Here is a 16655-nt window from a genome sequence, read left to right as displayed (position 1 = left end):
CTGCACACAATGTTTCTTGTGATAATGCTGAAGTTATCTTTATATTTTCTGTACTCGTGGTGGGAAACCCAAGAGACTAATTACTTTTATTAACAATGTATTTGTGTCACTGTAAACCTAACACGAGTTTTTACTATGAACCATAAACCCAAGTTGTATCAGTAGATGCATTAACCATTTCTTCTGGTTTCTCTAAATTTAAACTGACCCAAGAAAAGCATTGTAATTAGTGATGGGCGAAATGTTTTTTCAGGCATGGATTTGCGGTGAATTTCCACGTTTCGCCATTTGGCGGATTGTTTCACAAAACGGATGAAAAAATTTGCTGCAGAAAAATTTGCCGCGCGTCCAAAAGAATTGTTCAACCCGCGTCAAAAGAATAGTTGCCCACGTCAAAAGAATAATCGTGGCCATCAAAAGAATGGTCGCGGGCAACAAATTTAATTTGACGTGTGGCATTTTCAGGTTTTGCGAATTTTCCGGCGAAACGGGGCAGATTCGCTCATCGCTAATTGTAATGATTGATTTGCAGACAATATAAAGGAAAACAATGGGAATATATACAAATACAGAGTTAAGGTGGCCATACACTGTTGATCCACTCATTTGGCAAGGTTGACAAGCACGCAGACCTTCTCCCTAGGGCCAAACGATCAAATTAAAATGGTGGGCATGTACAGTAGAAATTAAACCTGTCCGATCTAGAACTGGGCAATTTCTGGCCAGATGTCTATGAAGATTCTCATTCATCCAGGCCATGATATACAGTATCTAGTAGAATTAAGTCTAAAGCAACTGGACTTTTCCGAGTTTTTCTTGATGGACTATTGTCTATGAAGATTCTCATTCATCCAGGCCATGATATACAGTATCTAGTAGAATTAAGTCTAAAGCAACTGGACTTTTCCGAGTTTTTCTTGATGGACTATTGTCTATGAAAAGTCTCATTCATCCAGGCCATGATATACAGTATCTAGTAGAATGAAGTCTAACACAACTGGACTTTTCCGAGTTTTTCTTGATGGACTATTGTCTATGAAGACTCTCATTCATCCAGGCCATGATATACAGTATCTAGTAGAATTAAGTCTAACACAACTGGACTTTTCTGAGTTTTTCTTGATGGACTAGTGTCTATGAAGATTCTCATACATCCAGGTCATGATATACAGTATCTAGTAGAATTAAGTCTAAAACAACTGGACTGAGTTTTTCAAGAAAAAGTCTAGTTGTTTTAGACTTAATTCTACTTGATTCTGGCCAGATTTTGGTCAGGGAGGTCCATCGTTTGTGTCCATACATTGACAAGCTGTGAAATCGGTCTAAAGGACCAATATCAGCAACTGAAATCGCCCCCTGTATGGCCACCTTTACAGAGATTAGAAGTGTAGTAATCAAACAGAAAGAAGGTCCTGTCCTTGCCTTGTAGATCTTAAAATATACCGGTATATGGTTGTGTAACTTATAGACTAAAGCAGGGTTGGGCAATATGTTGATCTCGGTCCACCAGTTGATTCCCCGAGGAATCCTGGTGGACCGCGATCAAGCCGGGGATGAGGAAGTGCTCCGTGAATGCGTATGTACGAATGCTGCACTTCCGCGATTGACCGGACCGAGTCTGGCCAACCCTGGACTAAAGTATATTCCTGGCCTTATCCTCCGCTTAGAGGCACAATCGATGAGCCAATCTCTCCCATTTAACCTTGTGCAAAACAGCAAAAAATTTGTGAAATCACCATGGTACTTTTTTGACGCAACTGCACCTATTTTTGACATGACGGCAACTTTTGTTGTGGTGAAATTTTGTGGCAGTTTTGCAAAAAAAAAACAAAAAAAAATTGCTAATGGCGAAATGCAGAATTCCACAGCGAATTCCTACCTGGTGAAAAAATTCTGGAATCTCTAAAATTCTATTGGGGGGGGGGGGGGTTTGTTGCATTTTTAGCCATGCGTTATTGTTCCTTATGTGTTTATTAACATAGCTTTAAAATTTGGTACAGGTAACGGACCCCTTATCCGGAAACCGTTATGCAGAAAGCTCTGAATTACAGGAAGCCCATCTCCCATAGACTCCATTTTAATCAAATAATGCAGAATTTTAAAACTATATCTTAGTTGGGATCAAGTACAGGTACTGTTTTATTATTACAGAGAAAAGGGAATCATTTAACCATGAAATAAACCCAATAGGGCTGTTCTGCCCCCAATAAGGGGTAATTATATCTTAGTTGGGATCAAGTACAGGTACTGTTTTATTATTACAGAGAAAAGGGAATCATTTAACCATTAAATAAACCCAATAGGGCTGTTCTGCCCCCAATAAGGGGTAATTATATCTTAGTTGGGATCAAGTACAGGTACTGTTTTATTATTACAGAGAAAAGGGAATCATTTAACCATTAAATAAACCCAATAGGGCTGTTCTGCCCCAATAAGGGGTAATTATATCTTAGTTGGGATCAAGTACAGGTACTGTTTTATTACTACAGAGAAAAGGGAATCATTTAACCGTGAAATAAACCCAATAGGGCTGTTCTGCCCCAATAAGGGGTAATTATATCTTAGTTGGGATCAAGTACAGGTACTGTTTTATTATTACAGAGAAAAGGGAATCATTTAACCATTAAATAAACCCAATAGGGCTGTTCTGCCCCCAATAAGGGGTAATTATATCTTAGTTGGGATCAAGTACAGGTACTGTTTTATTATTACAGAGAAAAGGGAATCATTTAACCATTAAATAAACCCAATAGGGCTGTTCTGCCCCAATAAGGGGTAATTATATCTTAGTTGGGATCAAGTACAGGTACTGTTTTATTATTACAGAGAAAAGGGAATCATTTAACCATGAAATAAACCCAATAGGGCTGTTCTGCCCCAATAAGGGGTAATTATATCTTAGTTGGGATCAAGTACAGGTACTGTTTTATTATTACAGAGAAAAAGGAAATCAGTTTTACAATTCTGAATTATTTGATTAAAATGGAGTCTATGGGAGACAGGCTTTCTGCAATTCGGATCTTTCTGGATAATGGGCTTCTGGATAAGGGATCCCATACCTGTACCACAATTGACGAAATCAGCTGACAGTGAAAGGGTTAATGGTTTATGAATTTATGTAAAATGCTCAAGTATATCATGCACCAAGTGTGGGTCAATTTTCCAGGGACTTTTGTTACCTGATAATTTAGAAGCCCAAACACACAAGTCAAAAACAACTGAACTTGCCCTTCATTGGCCCCTATGAATCTGAAAGTGCCTGTTTTTGCCAGTGCATATTTACAACATATATACTGATGCATGTGCTTTCAATAGCAACCCTCAGGGGCCAGTGGAAGGGTGGTTTGGGGTGTTTTGGCCCTACATGTGAAATCATCCTATGAGCCATTACACTAAAAAAGTAGGATTCAAGTTATTTATTTCAGGTCAGGCCTGTGCTTCAAAATAGGTTCTGGCATTTCAAGTACCCAGAGACCCAAACAGCGCCCCCTCAGGCCCAATAAATAGTGACTATTTATGTGGCCCTTTCAGTCATTACTAGTGATGAGCGAATCTGTCCCATTTCGCTTTCAAAAGATTCGCGAAACGGTGAAAAATTCATGAAATGGTGAAAATGTTGTACGTCAAAATTTTTTTAATTTTTTTTGTCGCCCACGGCTATTTTTTTGTTGACCCACGGCTATTCCTTTTTCACCCGGATATTCTTTTGTTGCCCGTGGCTATTCTTTTGTCACGCGACTATTCTTTTGTCACGCGGCTATTTTTTTGTCACCCGCGGCTTTTCTTTTGTCATGCGGCTATTCTTTTGTCGCCCGCGGCTATTCTTTTGTCGCCCGCGGCTATTTTTTTTGTCGTGCGGCTATTCTTTTGTCACCCGTGGCTATTTTTTTTGTCGTGCGGCTATTCTTTTGTCACCTGCGGCTATTTTTTTTTTTTGTTGCGCGGCTATTCTTCTGTCGCCCTTGGCTATTTTTTTGTCACCCGCGGCTATTCTTTTGTCACAGGTGACAATTTTTGGACGCTTGGCGAATTTTTCCGCGGAAAATTTTTTCATACATTTCGCAAAACAATTTGCCAATGGCGAAATGCGGAAATTCGCCGCGAATCCATGCCTGCCAAAACATTTTGCCCATCACTAGTCATTACATATCTTCTGTACATTGCAACATAGACCCCATCGAATCTACTTTTCATGGAAACCATTTTGCATGGATAAAGTCTGGTACCATTCCTTATTATTAGACTTAATATTCAGATTAATGACTCCGGGGGAATCATGAAAATCTGTAATTAAACAGAAGTCCCTATGGATTATATTTGTTTTGATGTAAACACTTTTTTTAATTTAAACCCAAGCTGCCAATTAACCAATGGCAGCTTACATACATTATGCACCGTATTTCTAATATAAATAGAGTCTGACCTCCTTCTCTTCATTCCTGATGTCAGAGACCAACCGTAAGTAACATTAGGGCATCTCATCACTTGTATTCCCTGATAAAGCTAAAATGGCAGCCACTTATTCCTATTCTTTGGAAATTGTGAGGTAAATATAGTCAGCATCAACATTACAAACCTAAATATGTTTACGATAATTCTGCATTTTTTATGGATCTTGGTTAAAAAATGTAGCTACCTCCTTAAATGTGACTCAGATAGGGGAATCCTTGATGGAGTAAAGTAATTTTAGATAATACTCACATACCAAGCAATGCCAGGCAGTAGTAGGGAGGGTCAGCATTGTATTCTTTGTATAAATGGGATAAGGGGAACATAATAACTCTCCTTTGCAAAGCACTGACAATGTCAAGTGGATATTGGCCTCCAGTACTCAAAAGCAAAAAAGGGAATGGTCTAAGACCTTTCTTACTCGGGAGCCACAGTTAAATGTAAAAAGACTTGGGGAGCAAAACAAGCACCATAAATGTTCATGGAGGAGCCAAATAAGGGCTGTGATTGGCTATTAGGGGCCTCTATGCACCCTATCAGCTTACAGGGGCTTTATTTGGTAGGAAATCTTGTTTTTATGCAACCAAAACTTGCCCCCAAGTCAGGAATTCAAAAATAACTCCCTGGTTTGGGGGCACTGAGAGCAACATCCAAGGGGTTGGGGAGCAACATGTTGCCCTGAGCCACTGGTTGGGGATCACTCGTCTAAGGTATGACGGAAGATTGGCCAAGTTGGGATTGTTACACTGGAGAAAGGTCAATAGCCACATGATGCATCACTTCATAGTAAAAGGTAGAAGTTTCCATCTTGTGGTGCAAAAGGGTTTATACTTTTTTAGGAGCCGTACATTTTTGATAAGGCTCTTTTTTTACGAAAAAGTAATATAAATGTATATAAATATAAAGCTTATTACCCTATTTAATAGTATTTTTTTAAAATTAGAAAACGAATATATAGGCACCAGAGGGCCGGCCCCCAAACCCTGCGCCCTAGTCACAGGGTGTCTGTTAGACTGTTCCCTATAATTAGAAGAAGGATGGCTCTTCTGTATTGTAAATCAGTATGGGACAGCTATGGAATTTTACAGCTTTAGCTGGGATCGGACCCTTTATCCGGAAACCCATTATCCAAAAGGTTCTGAATTACGGAAAGGCCATCTCCCATAGACTCCATTTTAATCAAATAATTCACATTTTTAAAAATGATTTCCTTTTCTCCTACTCCCATGTAACTAGAGGAGTCCCAAGCCGGACTTGGATTTCTTACTATTGAGTGCTATTCTGATACCTACTGGTATCTACCGTATATACTCGAGTATAAGCCGAGTTTTTCAGCACAAAAAATGTGCTCAAAAAGTAACCCTCGGCTTATACTCGAGTATACCTCCCTCCTACCTACCTCCCTCCACTTGTGTCCGTCCTGTCGACTCTTGCCAAATTGAGCGCACGGAAGCTCGCACGGACGCACACGGTGCCTTGCATCCTCACATCCTGTTTCGGCAGGAGGGATCCATCGTCAAATTCTGTATCGGCGTGCACGGACACACACCTGGTCGCACACGGCGCCTTGCATCCTCTGATCCTGCTTCGGCGCACAGACGCATCGTCCCTCCTGCCGAAACACGTAACATGACTGACAGCCTCTGTATGGAAGCATAGTCGATGTGAATACAATCGTTTTTTGCTAATCCTTGTGCTCGAGAATAAATAGAGCAAAGTTAAAGCCAGGAGGCAGGTCTGTGTACCCATATGTAGCCCAAGGGCGATCAGTGCAAGTAGTGAGTGAGTTTGTTGAGTGTGTAGCAGAGGAGGGTGGGGGCCGTTATGGAAAATTATATTTATATGGTTGGTTTTTCTGAGTTTTCTAAGTTTCCATAACTGCTTCTTTTGCACCCTTCCTTCACGCTTGTTTTTATCCCCAGTAGGATGGTAGCCATGTTATTTAGGGTAGCCATAGTATTTAGGGTGTGTTTAATGCATTTAATGTACAAACGTGAAGGTAGTTAAACTCCAAGCACCCTTGGCAGCTGAGTTTTCAGTCATTCGAAAGGTTACAGCTTGATTCTGCTTGAGTTAGAATCCATGTTTTTGTGGAGTAGGGTGTGTTTGTAAAGGGTTGGACCGGGGGGGAGTTCATGTCCCCCACCAGTGATTTTGTATGGAACCTTTCTGTAGTGCTTGTGAGCAGCTAAAGCTTTCTTACTACACCTCAGCTCCAAAACATAAATACCTTGCCAATGCAAAAAACAGGGAATATAAAATAAATATACAATTAAAATGTATAGCTTGAGTTATTGACTGCAATTGGAGACGTTACCCTTGAAAGTGATTAGGATGACAGAGCACAAGATGCAGCAGGAGAGGGCTTTGCAAGGCAGTACCTGGGGCAAGAAAGTATTACCCATAACTACAGTATGTGATATCATTCACATTCGCATTACCCCAAGGCTTTGTAAACACGAGCCAAGTAATTGGTACAATAACTTATTTACAAAAATTACATTTGTATTAAGTCCAGCATCAAGAATTATTTTGCCCTTGTAACTATTATTGTAGTACTGTGGTGGGACTTGTACACTGGGGTCCAAGTACTTGATAATTAGTATGGCAGCTTCCTTAGCGTTCCTAAACTTGCTTTTGTCTGCTGCTGTAGCATTTTTCTTTCCCTAAAGTTATCTATTTATTTATCTGTCATTTATTTGATTATTGAAACTTAGCAGTAGCTGCTGCATTTCCCACCCTAGGCTTATACTTGAGTCAATAAGTTTTTCCAGTTTTCTTAGGTAAAATTAGGTACCTCGGCTTATATTCGGATCGGCTTATACTCGAGTATATACGGTATCTTGCTCCCTTCCCATTGTTGGCTGCTGGGGGGGAGGGGGGGATATCACTCCAACTTGCAGTGCAGCAGTAAAGTGTGCCTGAGTCTGAGCTTTCAGCCAGTGCTACACATTAGAACTGCTTTCAGCTAACCTATTGTTTCTCCTACTCCCATGTAACTGGAGGAGTCCCAAGCCGGACTTGGATTTCTTACTATAGAGTGCTATTCTGATACCTACTGGGAGCTGCTATCTTGCTCCCTTCCCATTGTTCTGCTGATCGGCTGCTGGGGGGGAGGGGGGGATATAACCGCTTTATAAATGTGGGGGCAGTTACCTGGTTAGTAGCCCCATACATATTGAAGCTTAACACTTCCTCTCTGTATGAAAAACCTCAAACTGCTATTGGATGTAAAGTATATGATAAAAAGATCTCACTCTTTATGTTGCAGCCAAAGCTCCTTCTAAGACTTTGAGAAACCTGACCATAAAGAGCTTCTACTACTTGGACAATGTGTGCAGCCAATGAGACTAAAGTAACCGATATTTTACTGCTGGGTTTCAATGATTTAAACCAGTCTAAAATTCCACTTTTCATATTTTTTCTGTTACTCTACTGTGTGATACTATGTGGCAATATTCTTATTATATTTTTGGTGTCATTTCATGAACATCTCCAGATGCCCATGTTCTTCTTTCTGAAACATGTAGGACTAGTGGACATTCTACTTACTACCGACATTGTTCCCATGATGTTACATATCATACTCAATGAAGAAATGATTGTGGCTTTTGCTGGTTGCATATGCCAACTTTATATTTTTGGTCTTTGTACTGTGCAATGTCTTCTGCTTGCAGTAATGTCCTTCGATAGATACCTTGCCATCTGTTACCCATTGCGTTATATTTCAATAATGAGCCTTGATGTCTGTCTCCAGTTAGTAGTGGGGTGTTGGTTATCAGTCTTTGTTTTTATAACTGGTGAAAGTATTTTGGTGTACCAATTGGATTTCTGTGGCTTTAACCAAATTGACCACTTTTTCTGTGATGTTGGCCCATTTGTCGCACTTTCTACTTCAGACACATCTGTATTAACATGGGTTGATTTTGTAAATTCAGCCCTATTCCTTTCTGTTCCATTTATTTTCATCATTGGGACCTATGTCGGTATCTTCATAACCATCTTCAAGATGAATTCCAAGACTGGAAGACAGAAGACGTTCTCCACCTGCAGCTCCCACCTAACTGTTGTGTGCACCTACTATGGGACCCAGATTATAGTTTATATGGGTCCAACTGGGGAAAATTCTGCTAATATGAAAAAGTTCCTGTCTCTTTTGTATGTTGTAATTGCTCCATTTATGAATCCCATCATCTACAGCTTGAGGAGTAAGGAGATCAGAGAAACCCTGAGGAAATATATTAAGATGGCATAAAACTTGAATGAATGATCAGCATTTTCAGCAATGACTTGAGCAATGGTTTGAATTAAATGTCGCCCCAGGATAGACCCCTAAAGTTAAAGAGCACAAAATGTTCAAAAAATGTCTGGCAATAAAAGTACCACTGGGCCAAAAATGACCAAATGGGCTGGCAATGAAATAATTAATGGTATATGGATTAATGTAAAATGCTTACATATATAATGAACCAAGGGTGGGTCAATTTTCAGTACTTTGACATATCTATGCCCACGTGGGAAGAGTCTAGGCATTTTTGTTACCTGATAATTTCTTAGAAGCCCAAACACACAAGTCAAAAACATCTGAACTTGCCCTTCATTGGCCCCTATGAATCTGAAAGCACCTGCCATTGCTAGTGCATATTTTTAGGACAAGCATATTTACAATATACAGGTATGTGATCCCTTATCCGGAAAACCCGTTATCCAGAAAGCTCCAAATTATGGAAAGCCTATCTCCCATAGACTGCATTTTAATGAAATAATTCAGAATTTTAAAACTGATTTCCTTTTTCTCTAAAAAAATTACCCCTTATTGGGGCAGAACAGCCCTATTGGGTTTATTTAATGGTTAAATGATTCCCTTTTCTCTGTAATAATAAAACAGTACCTGTACTTGATCCCAACTAAGATATAATTACCCCTTATTGGGGGCAGAACAGCCCTATTGGGTTTATTTAATGGTTAAATGATTCCCTTTTCTCTGTAATAATAAAACAGTACCTGTACTTGATCCCAACTAAGATATAATTACCCCTTATTGGGGCAGAACAGCCCTATTGGGTTTATTTAATGGTTAAATGATTCCCTTTTCTCTGTAATAATAAAACAGTACCTGTTACTTGATCCCAACTAAGATATAATTACCCCTTATTGGGGGCAGAACAGCCCTATTGGGTTTATTTAATGGTTAAATGATTCCCTTTTCTCTGTAATAATAAAACAGTACCTGTACTTGATCCCAACTAAGATATAATTACCCCTTATTGGGGCAGAACAGCCCTATTGGGTTTATTTAATGGTTAAATGATTCCCTTTTCTCTGTAATAATAAAATAGTACCTGTACTTGATCCCAACTAAGATATAATTACCCCTTATTGGGACAGAACAGCCCTATTGGGTTTATTTAATGGTTAAATGATTCCCTTTTCTCTGTAATAATAAAACAGTACCTGTACTTGATCCCAACTAAGATATAATTACCCCTTATTGGGGGCAGAACAGCCCTATTGGGTTTATTTAATGGTTAAATGATTCCCTTTTCTCTGTAATAATAAAACAGTACCTGTACTTGATCCCAACTAAGATATAATTACCCCTTATTGGGGGCAGAACAGCCCTATTGGGTTTATTCAATATGTAAATGTTTTTTAGCAGAGCTTAAGTTATGGAGATCCAAATTACGGAAAGGTCCTTTATCTGGAAAACCCCAGGTCCCGAGCATTCTGGATAACAGATCCCATACCTGTATTCATACCTTCTGTGCATTACCAGAATCTACTCCCCACAGAAACTGTTTCACGGGGGACACATTCTGAACGATTCTATTCTGATTAGACAATACCTTTCCTTATTAACCTCAGGGGATAATCATGAAACTCTGCAATTAATCAGAAATCCCTATGGGTTGTATTTGTTTTGATGTAAACACTCTTTAATTTGACCTCAGCTGTCAATGCCAATTAGCTAATGACTCAGCCAGTTACACACATTATACACTGTATCCAAAAATATTGGCTAATTCTCTAATATAAATAGAGTCGGACTTCCTTCCCATCATTCCTGATGCCTGAGAGAAACTGTAAGTAACATTATCACTTGTATTCCATGGTAATGCTAAGGGGCTAATGGGCTAAAAGGCAGCCATTTTGTAAACTGTGATAAATGTGATAATACTCATATACTGTACCAAGTAATGGCAGTCAGTAGCAGGGGCAGGCAGTGTATAGTATTCTCCTGTACAAAGAGGGATAAGGGGAGGATTGTGGAAGATTATGGGGTCCAGTACTTGAGAGCAAAGAGTTAACAAAGAAAATAGAAGGAAAGGGGTTAGCCAGGTTGGGAGCGGTTACACTGGGGAGGGGTCACTAATAGCGAGATATTATCACGTTGTATCACTTCCAATTAAAAGGTATAAGTTTCCACCTTGTTTTTTGGAACCATAAAATTAGGAAGATTTCAATATGGCCGGAAGCCTTTTTTGCGGCAGATTTATCAAACTTTTAGAGCTTAATACATAAAAACTCACCCACGTTCTACTCATTCCTTTGAGTTTTTAAAAGCGTATTTAACAGTGGGTGCAAGTTAGAACTCACCATTTGATAAATATTTAATACACTTATAGAAAATCCCATAGGAATGAGTAGAACGTGGCCGGGTTTTTATGTATTAAGCTCACGTATTGATAAATCTGCTCCCTCAGTTACTTGTGTTTCTATGCTTACTACAATATTAATCCAGGGGGGCAGATTTATTAATGTTATAATACTCATATACTGTACCAACTTATGGCAGTGAGTAGTAGGGACAGGCAGTAGTGATGGGCGAAATGTTTCGCCAGGCATGGATTCGCGGCGAATTTCCGCGTTTCGTCATTGGCGGATTGTTTCACGAAACGGATGAAAAAATTCGCCGCGGAAAAATTCGCCGCACGTCCAAAAATTGTCGCCAGCGTCAAAAAAGAATTGTCGCGGGCGTCAAAAGATTAGTCGCGCGACAAAATAATAGCCGCGTGCGACGAAACAATAGCCGTGGGACAAAACAATAGCCGCGGGCGACGAAACAATAGCCGTGCGACGAAACAATAGCCGCGTGCGACGAAACAATAGCCGTGCAACAAAATAATAGCCGCGGGCGACAAAATAATAGCCGCGGGCGACGAAACAATAGCCGCGTGCGACGAAACAGTAGCCGCGCGACAAAATAATAGCTGCGGGCGACGAAACAATAGCCGCGCGACAAAATAATAGCCGCGGGCGACAAATTTTTTTTGTCGCACAACATTTTTGCCGTTTCGCGAATTTTTCGCCGTTTCGCGGATCTTTTTAAAGATTCGCGAATTTTTCGGCGAAGCGAAACGGAACAGATTCGCTCATCACTAACAGGCAGTGTATAGTATTCTCCAGTACAAAGAGGGATTCGGCAGCTTATTGGTCCGTGTATGGGCACTAACGACCGGCCTGCCCGACCGACATCTGGCCTGAAATCGGCCAGATCTCGATCAGGCAGGTTAAAAAATTTAGTCAGACAAACCAACTGGTACTATACCCGACATTCTAATTTGATCATTTCGCCCACCCGTAGGTGGGGATATCTGGAGAGATCTGCTCGCTTAGCGACCTTGCCAAACAAGCGGATCTTGGCGTGTTTGGGCACCTTAAGGGGAAGATTCTGGTGTCCGGTACCAGCAAAGAGTTAACAAAGAAAATGGAAGGAAAAACCAGGTTGGGAGCGGTTACACTGGGGAGGGGTCACTAATAGCGAGATGTTATCACATTGAATCACTTCCAATTATAATGGATACGTTTCCATCTTGTTGTGCAAAAAGATTTCTTTTTTTTTTGTTTGTTTGTTTGTTTATTGGAACCATGAAATTTGGAAGATTTCAATATGGCCGGAAGCCTTTTTTGGGGCAGATTTATCAAACTGTGAGTTTAGAGCTTGATACATAAAAACCCACCCATGTTCTACTCATTCCTACGGGATTTTTAGAAGCGTATTTAACAATGGGTGAAAGTTAGAACTCACCATTTGATAAATACGTTTCTAAAAATTCCATAGGAATGAATAGAACATGGGCGGGTTTTTATGTATTAAGCTCACGTTTTGATAAATCAGCTCCCTAAGTTACTTGTGTTTCTATGCTTACTACAATATTAATCCAGGGGGGGCAGATTTATTAAAGTGTGAATTTAGAGCTCACTGCAATCAAAGTCCCTCACTCTCCTGTGGGATTTTTAGAAACCTATTTATTAACTGGTAAGTAGCGATGAGTGAATCTGTCCTCTTTTGTTCCTGAAAAATTCACGAAACGACAGAAAAATCCACACAACTATTTTTGTTGTGCGTGTCTTTTTTGGTCATGAACCAATTTGACGCGACGGCAACTTTTTTGATGTGTGACATATTTTTCCACGTCAAATTTTTGTCAATGCTGAAATGCAGAAATTCGCTACAAATCCATGCCTGGTAAAAAAAAGTTCTACTGGTGAGTTGTAACTTTCACCCATTGATAAATTTGGTTCTAAAAATCCCATTATAAGAGGAAAAGGTTTAACTTTGACACAAAAAAATCACATAAAATATTCTGTACATACGTTTGTCAGGCTGAATGGTAAATGTAGATGATTAATGATGAGCAAATTTTTTCGGCAGGCATGGATTCCCTTGCGAATTTCCGCATTTTGGCATTGGCGAATTGTTTTGCGAAACTTCCGTGAAAATTTGCTGCGGAAAAATTTCTTGCACAAAATTTTTATTTGTCTCGAGTCAAATTGGGCGCAGTCACGTCAGAAAAGCTCAGTCGCCAAAAAAATAGACACGGGCGACAAAAAAAAAATTGTGCGACAAAAGCGTTTCGCGATTTTTTTTTCAGGACAGATTCGCTCATCACTATAGATGATACAATTGTAAGAGTTTGGAAATATCTAGAAATTCAAATGAACAGAAAGGAACATTACCCCGTGCTTTTAGTGAATTGTTCCTCAGAAGAAGAATTGAAAGTGGGACAGCAGTGGAACTTTCCAGCTTTAGCTGTAACATATTTCTGGCCATGGTTGGATAAATGTTTTTGTTTTTTTCATTTCAATTCTGTTCAGCAAATTCCAAATGGTCTGCTTGTATTTGCCTATTATTGGACAAATTTTGTTGAATCTTAAGCAAATTGGATTCCATTCTCCATGTATCAATTTAGGAGAAGAAATTTTGTAGCCTTCACCTTTTATCCACTTTTGTGTCCAGTGCTCCATTCCTGTTTATTTCTTTCTATTCTTATATAAATCTGGCTCCATGTGCTTTGTTCCTCCAACTAAAAAACATTATTTTTAATTACAAGACAACTAAACATCATTGTGTCCCTCCTGATATTTATTTTTTGTCGCCCGCTTAAGTAACCATGGGTGGGTACATTTTCAGTGAAACATCTCTAAGCCTGTCTAGTCTAGGCATTTTTTTTTACCCGATAATTTCTTAGAAGCCCAAAAACATCTGAACTTGCCCTTCATTGGCATATTTACAATATATATAGATAAATGTGCTTTTAAAAACAACCTTCAGAGGCCAGTGGAAGTGTAATTTGGGGGGGGGGGTTACAAAAAAATAATGTTGGCCAAAATCATCCTACTGTATATCATTACTTATGTCTATGAAGATTCTCATTCATCCAGGCCATGATATACAGTATCTAGTAGGATTAAGTCTAACACAACTGGACTTTTCTGATTTTTTCTTGATGGACTAGTGTCTATGAAGATTCTCATTCATCCAGGCCATGATATACAGTATCTAGTAGAATTAAGTCTAAAACAACTGGACTTTTCTGAGTTTTCTTGATGGACTAGTGTCTATGAAGATTCTCATTCATCCAGGCCATGATATACAGTATCTAGTAGAATTAAGTCTAAAACAACTGGACTTTTCTGAGTTTTCTTGATGGACTAGTGTCTATGAAGATTCTCATTCATCCAGGTCATGATATACAGTATCTAGAAGAATTAAGTCTAAAACAACTGGAATTTTCTGAGTTTTTCTTGAAAAGGTTTCACCACTCATCCGAGTGGCTTCTTCAGTTCAAATGACTGGTAGGGAATTCCCCGGTTTCACAACAATTCACACTTCCAGTCATGTACTTTGAAGGATTAACCCCTTCATCAATGAGCATCATGGTACCATTGTGATTGTATCATACCTTCTTACACCTGTCAGTTTCAGCTAACACCTAACTGAACAAGTTCAATGGAACCATTGTGATTGGATGTCTGTGACTGTACTACCCTCAAGGGTTTAAATACCGGGGAATTCCCTACCAGTCATTTGAACTGAAGAAGCCACTCGGATGAGTGGTGAAACGTTTTCAAGAAAAACTCAGAAAAGTCCAGTTGTTTTAGACTTAATTATTCTAGATACTATATCATTACTGTATATCATTTTTGTTGCCCACGTCTAATTTTTTTAATCGCCGGCATCTATTTTTTTTCTCCCACGTTTTTTGGCGCATCCATGCCCTTTTTTGACGTGACCATGGGCAATTTGATGCGCGACAAAAAAAATTCTGCGCAACGAATTTTATCCGCAGCGAATCTTCACGGAAGTTTCGCGAATTCTGGCGAAAGAATTTGCTCATCACTAATCATGAAGCCAAAAACTACACAATAATTTCAAAAGGAAGTTCTAAGATAGTAGCAATATTACTCTACTGGGGCTCGTAAGCAGCATTTTCATTCATAAATGAGTGAAATTGAATTTGAGCTTGAATTTTTTTAGGGTTCGGCCATCGGATAAAAAAAATGTAATGACAAAATTTTGGCAATCAACATTTTTAGAATTGAGTTTTCTCTTAAAAACGCAACATTTGAACAAAGAACAAGCAAAAAATTTAGAAAATTTGCAAATCTACATTATTTTATCAAATGAAAGTTCTAGCTGAGGTTTAGTCATTTATTTATGCAGTCATATGAGCTATTTACAGTGTATGTTTCAAAGTATAGATAAACTCATCTCAAAGAGTTACAAAGTCTTGGTCTTGAGTCTTGCCTTGGGTGCAGTTACCTGTTTAGAAGGCCCATAAATATTGGACGGGGAATTTCTCTTCTTTATATGAAAACCCCCAAACTACTATTGGATGTAAAGTATCTCACTCTTTATGTTGCAGCCAAAGCTCCTTCTTAGACTTTGAGAAACCTGCTGTCGACCATAAAGGGCTTCTGCTACTTGGACAATGTGTGCAGCCAATGAGACTGAAGTAACCGATATTTTACTGCTGGGTTTCAATGATTTAAACCAGTCTAAAATTCCACTTTTCATATTTTTTCTGTTACTCTACTGTGTGATACTATGTGGCAATATTCTTATTATATGTTTGGTGTCCTTTCATGAACATCTCCAGATGCCCATGTTCTTCTTTCTGAAACATTTAGGATTAGCAGACATTTTACTTACGAGCAACATTGTTCCCATGATGTTACATATCATACTCAATGAAGAAATTATTATAACTCTAGTTGGGTGCATATGCCAACTTTATATTGATGGTCTCTCTACTGTGCAATGTTTTCTGCTTGCAGTAATGTCCTTCGATAGATACCTCGCCGTCTGTTACCCACTGCATTATATTTCAATAATGAGCCCCAATGTCTGTCTCCTGATTGTTGTAGGGTGTTGGTTATTAGTGTTTGTTTTAATAACCAGTGAAATTATTTTAGTGTCCCAATTGGATTTCTGTGACTTAAACCAAATTGACCATTATTTCTGTGATATTGGCCCACTTGTTGCACTTTCTACTTCAGACACATCTGTTTTATCATTGGTTGATTTTGTAAATTCAGTCCTAATTATTTCTGTTCCATTTATTTTCATCATTGGGACCTATGTCTGTATCTTCATAACCATCCTCAAGATGAATTCCAAGACTGGAAGACAGAAGACGTTCTCCACCTGCAGCTCCCACCTAACTGTTGTGTGCACCTACTATGGGACCCAGATTATAGTTTATATGGGTCCAACTGAAGAATATTCAACTGACATGAAAAAGTTCCTATCTCTTTTGTATGTTGTAATTGCTCCATTCATGAATCCCATCATCTACAGCTTGAGGAGTAAGGAGATCAGAGAAACCCTGAGGAAATATATTAAGATGGCATAAAACTTGAATAAATGATCAGCATTTTCAGCAATGACTTGAATTCTTAGTTCCCACAGGAAAGACCCC

The sequence above is a fragment of the Xenopus tropicalis genome, chromosome 3, assembly GCF_000004195.4.
Source record: "Xenopus tropicalis strain Nigerian chromosome 3, UCB_Xtro_10.0, whole genome shotgun sequence".
Taxonomy (NCBI): domain Eukaryota; kingdom Metazoa; phylum Chordata; class Amphibia; order Anura; family Pipidae; genus Xenopus; species Xenopus tropicalis.
Note: the sequence above shows the minus strand (reverse complement) of the source record.